Genomic DNA, 8,219 nt, shown 5'->3' with positions numbered 1-8,219 from the left:
CTTAGTGGACCTAGCATTTGGTTCAATTGTTTATTGGTTGCAAGTCATTGAAGATGTAGTGGGAGTTAAACTATTTGAATCACACAAATTCCCTCGCTTGCATGCCTGGCTTGAAAATTTCAAGCAAGTCCCCATAATTGAAGAAAACCTTCCCAATCAGGATGAAATGTTGGTTGTTTTCAAACGCCGTCGTGAACAGTTGGTGGCTTCTGCTTGAATGCAGTAGCATAAAATTTGTTTGTATGTCTCGCTTTGTGCTTGTTTTGCTTTTCTTTTGGTATCTAAAAACGTTCTTTTTTTTTTCTTTTTTTAAATTACTGTCTTATGCTAAGTTCGGGGGACTAGCATAGTGGTTACTTTTTATGGATATGAATAATAAAATAAGGGACTCGATTTGTCTATATATTAATTTCTATCTTTCTCTTAAAAATAGAGTAAAACATTAAACATTTATATATCTAATTTGAGGGTGATAATATTTCCACCCTATTATTTTTTAGACACATCCCACATCCAAGGGTTGTGTTTTTTGTTTTGTGTGAAAATAATTTTTTTTTTTTAACATGTTATAATTGTATTGATATATTTATAATCATATTTCTATTGGGACTCATTTAAATCAATTTTATTAAATCAAAGTCCAAAATTTTACCCTCAATCCCTAATTAATGTTACAACTTCTAACTATTCAAATCGGACCAGACCTAGCTCATACGGTCTGGCAGGGATGGGCATTTAGTTTGGTTTTCATCGAACCGAACCGAACCGATATTTTTAATTCAATTCGGTTCGGTTCGGTTTTAAATAAAAAACCCGAATGGTTTGAAATTTGAAGAACCGATTGGTTTCTATTCGGTTCGGCTCAAAACCGAATGATACGACTCAAAAGTGTATTACTCTCAAGTATAAGAGTGTCTAGTTATAATATAACCCGGTGAGACTGGGGTCGAACCACAGGGAGTTTTAAATCTAGTAAAACTATAAAAATTAATTGCGGGGCAAAGAAATTATTTGAAATTGATTTAAAAATAAGCTAAGGTTTAGGATCCACTCTCTGTATTCAAACTATAATTTTAATACTCTCTCATTTATATTTTGCCTCACTTTTACTAATTAATTATTATATCATTTAATTCTATGTGTGTGGATAAATATAGAATAAAGTACCTAATGTGCCACATTATATTAATGTGTCGACATTATGTCAAAATGCCATAAAATCCAGTGAGATTTATAAATTAACATGATATAAAAATAATTAGAAAAGAATTAAATAAACTTAAAAACTCATTTGAGAAAATAATAATAATTAATAGTTTAAAACATTGAGCTTCACCCTTCACCTCAGCTTAATAAAATTAGCTACTCATATTGAAAGAAAACACAACACTCTTTTTATTTGATAAATTTTTTGAAATATATTATAAAGAAAATTGATACAAACGGAAATAAGAAAAGAAAAGAAACAAAGAAAGAAAGAAAATCTTCAGTCTCGGCTTCAGCTCTCAATTTAGCTCCCTCGCTTCCCCTCGGCTCTTCAATCTCTCCTCCCTTTTTATAGGCAACAATTGCCTTTAACTTTCTTTATTTTATTATTTATTTATTATTTTATTTTTATTTTAAAATATATAAGTGTTTTGAAATGTGTGATGGTCAGGAGGCGTAATGGCCTCCTGACCATCACCAACAAGTTTTTGTTCTTTTGTTTATTTTATTTTATTTTATTTTATTTATTATTTATTATCACATCTCTTCAATTTTGTTCCAGTAGTTCTTCTTTGTTCTTGCTTTCAATTCCAATTCCATCTTTATTCCTGAAAAATATTTACAAGATAAAAATTAACAAATTACGAATTAATTTAACATAAAATATATTTGGGGAGTATTAAAATAATTTATAAATAATAAACGAATTAATCGACACAATAAGTAAAAAACTAATAATTTTATCCTTATTAAATGTACACTTTTTAGTGTCAATCACACCCCCCAACCAGCTTATTGCTAGGCCCTAGCAATTTAAGTGATAAAAGTTTAGTAAAATTTCAAACTCAAATTGAAAATCATTTTTTTTTAAATTGTGTTTGCTTCTTCCATCAGATTAATGACAACAATCAAATAAAAGTATAAGCATTATCTTCAGCCTAAAGAAAATCACACCCGAACAAAACAATTTAGTAAAATCCTGTAAAATGATCAATTATCAGAGCTACATTAATCAAGCCATTTTTAAGAATGATACATCAAACCACAAAATCTCACGATTAAGAGTGACTCTCTCAAAAGAAGATATACCCCAAATTAATTTGTCACTCTAAAAAAAAAGGTAAATCTGAGAGAATAATAAAACAATATCACACGCTCTCTCCAAGATGAAAAAATAATGCACACAGCTTAGAAATAAAATGATCTCAAGTCCAATGAATTACTAGCAAATTTTATTTTTATTTTTATGCATCACCACATCTTTTAGTCCATATTACCATATTTTACTTCAGACTATAGTTCCCAAAAATCAAGAAGGACTTTTAGTAGGACATAACGTAGGCTAGGGTTATGACTAACAAAAAAGGTAATAGGGAAAACAAAAATATATGTTTGAAAAATAGGGGACTTTGTGGAGATTATAAGGTGTTTTTTTTTTCTTTTTGCTTGGATTTTTTTTCTCTTCTTTTTTTATTTTTTATTTTTTTATTAATTGATATATACATATCATCTTTCTTTTTTTTTTCTTTTTTTCTTTTTTATAGCACCATTATTAGGAATACATAATCATCCCTATTTTTAAACATAATTGGGTGATGGAAAACATAAAACATAAGGTGATACTCCTCATTGGAGTAGGAAAATATGATAGGTTACCAAAGAAAAAGTTTTTTTTTTTTTCAAAGGCTTAAAGGGGTTAACTATGGATTCTTTATAATAGAGTTGGCTAGAAAGGGTCAAACGGATCAAAGATGGCATTCTGTCATCTTTTAGGGTTCCATATAATTTTTCATATCCACTAGTTCAATGGAATTTTAGATGCGGCTGGACAAACTTTTTTTTTTATTAAATATTGAGATCTTGTACAATAAATTGTGAAGCTGTATAGGCAAACAAGGTTACTCTTCAAGGATAATAGGCTCAAAAACTCGCTTGGTCTTTTCATAACATGTACATTCCTCCAAATGGCTTAATCAATTTCGCTCATTCAATTTCTCAATTTACGTTTCAACATGCAAAGGGAAAAAATATAGTGTAACATAACTCAAGGCCAAAGATAATATGAATGCCAAAATTTGAAAATTATCATGTTATCCAATGTTAAAAGATCACACCGAAAAAGAAAACTCTTTTTTTTTTAAAGAAAACACAAAAAGAAATTGGGACTGATTGCAGAAACTTAAGGGAGATGATTAAGAGAAAGAGAGAAAAAGACCGAAAATAAAAAGTTAGAAACATTTTTTTTTGGAAGAAAACACAAAAATTAAGAAGATGCGTTTCTAGAGACATTACATTCTATATTCTGCCATCTTCGACTCAAATTTTTATCCAAAGTTAGTCTTTACAACAAAAATTTGTAAAAACATCACTAGGACTGAGACATTCCATAATTATCAACTATTCCCTCCCCCCAACCTGAAGGAGACATTGTCCTCAATGTTTAAAGAAAGGAGTAGAGTTTAGAAGATATCACCTGGCCACTGCTGGAAATATTTACAGACGGAGAGTTAAATCTAATTTACACTTTTTACGAGAGTTACTGCCATCGTCATTAGTTGCCCAATCCAACGCCAAAGTCATGGGATCTGGCTCTGGTTTGTAAGCTTACAAAAGATCAAGTAACTCATTAGCAGTAAGAGCACAAATGAAGAGTTTTTTTACTGATGATGAAATGAAATAATTTTTTATTGCATGATTAAGAAATGTTATTAAGCCATCATAAAAGTTATTAACATTTAACAAACCGATGGGTTTTTTATGGATATTCAAATGGGCCCAAGAAGCAAATGTAATTAGCGCCTCCAAAGTTGCAAGGTCTCCCGGCAAGAAAATAAAACGTCAGCACGATTCAACATTTCAAATATTCTTTCTTGCATACCAAAGACAACTAACTCTTCTCCAGTTGGTGAGTGCTTAAAAAGAAGTTCCTATTTAAGGATCTTGGTGACGAACATAATGATATACATATGTAAATGGGGTGGTGTGTTTGTCAAATGATGCATGAAGCTTTTAGCTTAATAATTCAAAGGCAAACAGTGAAAAGAAAAAGCAAACAGTGATTAGATAAAATAAAGAAAAAAAAACACAATAATAATAATAATGTAAAAGATAAACGAACGGTAAAATAAAAGGATATTTACTGATAGTTGTGATTGTGGCTCACATTTTCCTCTGGTTTTACGTCCAATAACGGCTTGAACGTCCTCTATGGGTCGAGGATATGCTTCCCATCCAGTTTTCTTATAAACTGGCAAACAGGGTCTTTTAGAGTCAGATTCTCAAGACTAAACTGTGCACTTTCCTTTTGGAACAGCTTCCACAAATTTTGAATTTCACGTTGAACATATCCGCTCGGATGCATCTCAAGAGATCGTAAGATATCATCCAACGATTCTTTACTCATGTCATCCTTAACGAATTTGATTTTATCTTCATGATTTACAGAAACCATTCCTAAAGCTTTAGAACGTGGATTTTTGCAAGCAAGTCTTACACAGTGAGAACATTCAGAGCCAAGTCGCTTAGTTCTTCTTTTCTTAGCAAATATACTTTTACCAAAACCAGGCATGTAGGAAATGAATGGATCAGAAAACTCACCTGCCAATCGGACCTTTGCTTCAATTAACCAGCGAATGTCAGCAGGAATCCCATTGATCATTAATAAACACAGTCGTTCACAACGAGCTTTGTAAATCTTCTTAAGAGCATTTTGAGGGAGAGAAGGAAAATGTTGATGCAAATTTTGTTGTATTTCTTCCATGCTTGACATTGAGGTTTCAGTTATTGTGGGAAACTGAGAATACCGACTTAAAAAGTCACAGAGTACCGTTATCCGCCATTTATACAGGAGAGTGAATCAAAACAAAACCAATCAAATCTGCAAAATCAAATCAAAGGTGAGAAAGAACAACAAAATAAAAAAAAAACACACAAGGAATATAACTCACATTCGTCCTTTATTGAATTCAGTTCTAATTGCAGATTATAAATACCATCCCCTATTTCCTTGAGTTGTCTTTCTAGATCTTGACGTGAGATACTAACTCTGGTGGTTGCAGATCCCAAATGGGATGTAATTTACAAAATTGGAGCAATTTCCTCAGGTGAAATTTTACATGAAAAAGCGTTTTAAGATGATCGAAAAGGAAATTTCTCATGGAGGGACTCATGACAAGTATAAAAATTTGGTGAGCTAAATCACAATTGTCAAACTACACACAATTAAAACAATGCAACGCACTCCATTCAAGACATAGGGAAAAGGAAAAAGAAAAAAAATCAAATAATTCAAACGATAAAGTAACAGTAAATCAAATTCACAAAACATTAAAATGAAAAGGCTTAATCAAAATTTTGGTGGGTCACTCAAATGGATTTCGGTATCTGCTTCATGTGGTTAGTATTCCATATATGATTTCAATCTTTGGCCTTTAACTTTAAATGTGACACCATCCTTTGGATTCTCAATTTCTACGGCTCCATATGGATAGACATATTTTACAACAAATGGACCATTCCACATTGACTTTAACTTCCCTGGAAATAAATGAAGACGAGAATTATAAAGAAACACTTTTTGACTAATTTCAAATGTTTTCCGAAAAATTCTTTTGTGATGAAAAAATTTGGTTCTTGCCTTAATAATTCTGGAATTCTCATATGCATCATTCCTTAATTCCTCAAGTTCATTTATTTGCAATTTATGCACATTGCCAGCATCATCAAGATTTGAATTAAAAGCTTTAATGACCCAAAATGATTTATGTTCAAGTTCTACTGGTAAGTGGCAAGATTTTCTATAAACAAGTCGATAGGGTGACATTCCTAAAGATGTTTTAAAAGTAGTACGATATGCCCAAAGTGCATCAATTAATCGAAGAGACCAATCTTTACGGTTTGGATTAAATGCCTTTTCTAAAATTTGTTTTATCTCCCTATTTGCTAATTCAACTTGACCACTTGTTTGAGGGTGATAAGGGGTAGCAACCTTATGTGTAATTCCATATTTCTTCATTAAAGACTCAAATAGCTTATTACAAAAATGCTTACCTCCATCACTGATAATGGCTCGAGGTATTCCAAATCTGCTCAAAATAGTTTCTTTTAAAAAGTGGATCATAATCTTGTGATCATTGTGCCGACAAGGAATCGCCTTGATCCATTTTGAAACATAATCAACAACAACCAAAATGTATACGAATCCAAATGATGATGGAAAAGGGCCAATAAATTCAATTCCCCAACAATCAGATATTTCAATGACAAGGATGAGGTTTAAAGACATCATGTTCCGCTTTGAAATAGACCCTATCATTTGACAATTCTTACACATTTTACAGAATACATATGAATCTTTAAATAATGTAGGCCAATAAAATCCACACTGCAATCTTTTTGCAACTGTCTTTTCTGAAGAAAAATGGCTACTGCATGCTTTAGAATGACAAAATTGAATGACCCTACTTACCTCGTCGTCTGGTATGCATCTTCAAAAATTTGATCGAAGCAATACTTGAACAGGTATGGTTCATCCCAGTAAAAACTTTTCACTTCTGTTAAGAATTTCTTCTTGTCTTGGGAACTCCAGTCACATGGCATTTCACCTGTTGCAAGATAATTAACAATATTAGCATACCAAGGCATTTTATTTATAGAAAACAAAAATTCATCAGGGAAAGAATCATCGATGGGTGTTGTTTCAATTGAAGACTCATTTGTAAGTCTTGAAAGATGATCTGCAACAACATTTTCAGCGCCCTTTTTGTCCTTGATTGTCAAATTAAATTCTTGAAGTAGCAAGATCCATCGTATCAACCTTGGTTTGGCATCCTGTTTTGACATTAAATATCTCACAGCAGCATGATCAGAATAAACAATAGTAGATTAACTAATTAAATACGAACGAAATTTATCTAATGCAAATATTACAACAAGTAGTTCTTTCTCAGTTGTAGTGTAATTCATTTGAGCACTATTTAAAGTTCTACTTGCATAACAAATGACAAAAGGCTTACCTTCCTTTCTTTGACCCAGAACAGTGCCAACGACATAATCACTAGCATCACACATTAGCTCAAAAGGCAAAGACCAATCAGGGGGTTGCATTATTGGGGCTGATGTCAAAAGAGTAGTTATTTTTTAAAAAGCTTGTTGACAATCATTAGTCCATTCAAATTGTGTGTCTTTTATTAGGAGGTTACAAATTGGTCTAGATAAGGCACTAAAGTCTTTTATAAACCTCCTATAAAATCCTGCATGTCCTAAAAAAGAACAGACTTCTCTAATTATTTTTTGTGAGGGTAATTTTGAAATGACTTCAACTTTAGCTTTATCAACTTCGATTCCTTTTGAAGACACAACATGGCCCAAGACAATTCCAGAAGTGGTCGTGAAATGGCATTTTTCCCTATTTAAAACTAGTCCTTTTTCTTTGCACCTTTCCAAAACTTTTTCTAGATTATCAAGACATGTATCAAAAGAATTACCAAATACAGTTAAATCATCCATAAAACCTCTAGACAATTTTCAACCATGTCACTAAAAATGCTTAGCATGCACCTTTGAAATGTTGCAGGAGCATTACAAAGTCCAAAGGGCATTCTCCTAAATGCAAATGTTCCAAATGGGCATGTGAATGTGGTCATTTTCGGGTCTTCTAAGGCTATAGGGATTTGATAATAGCCAAAGTAGCCATCAAGAAAGCAGTAGTAGGGATGTCCAGCTACTCTTTCGAGAATTTGGTCTAGAAATGGAAGGGGAAAATGATCTTTTCTAGTGGCATTATTTAATTTTCTGTAATCAATGCACATGCGCCAACTAGATGGAATTCGTGTTGGGATTGGTTCACCTTTTTCATTTTTTACAATAGTTATTCCAGATTTCTTTGGTACTACTTAAGTCGGACTTACCCATTTACTATTAGAGATAGGGTAGATAATTCCTACATCTAGTAGTTTAAGGACCTCATTCTTTACCATTTCTTTCATATGAGGGTTTAGTCTTCTTTGTGGTTG

General features: G+C 32.1%; 1 protein-coding gene across 1 annotated transcript in view; it reads left to right on the top strand.

Moving 5' to 3' along the window:
* Positions 1-8,219, top strand: part of LOC18032431 (probable glutathione S-transferase) — a 19,238-nt gene that overhangs the window by 832 nt on the left and 10,187 nt on the right. The gene's annotated exons all lie outside the window — the stretch shown is intronic.

Source organism: Citrus clementina, unplaced genomic scaffold (assembly GCF_000493195.1).
Source record: "Citrus clementina cultivar Clemenules unplaced genomic scaffold, Citrus_clementina_v1.0 scaffold_9, whole genome shotgun sequence".
Lineage (NCBI taxonomy): Eukaryota > Viridiplantae > Streptophyta > Magnoliopsida > Sapindales > Rutaceae > Citrus > Citrus x clementina.
This window is presented reverse-complemented; position numbering and strand designations above follow the sequence as displayed.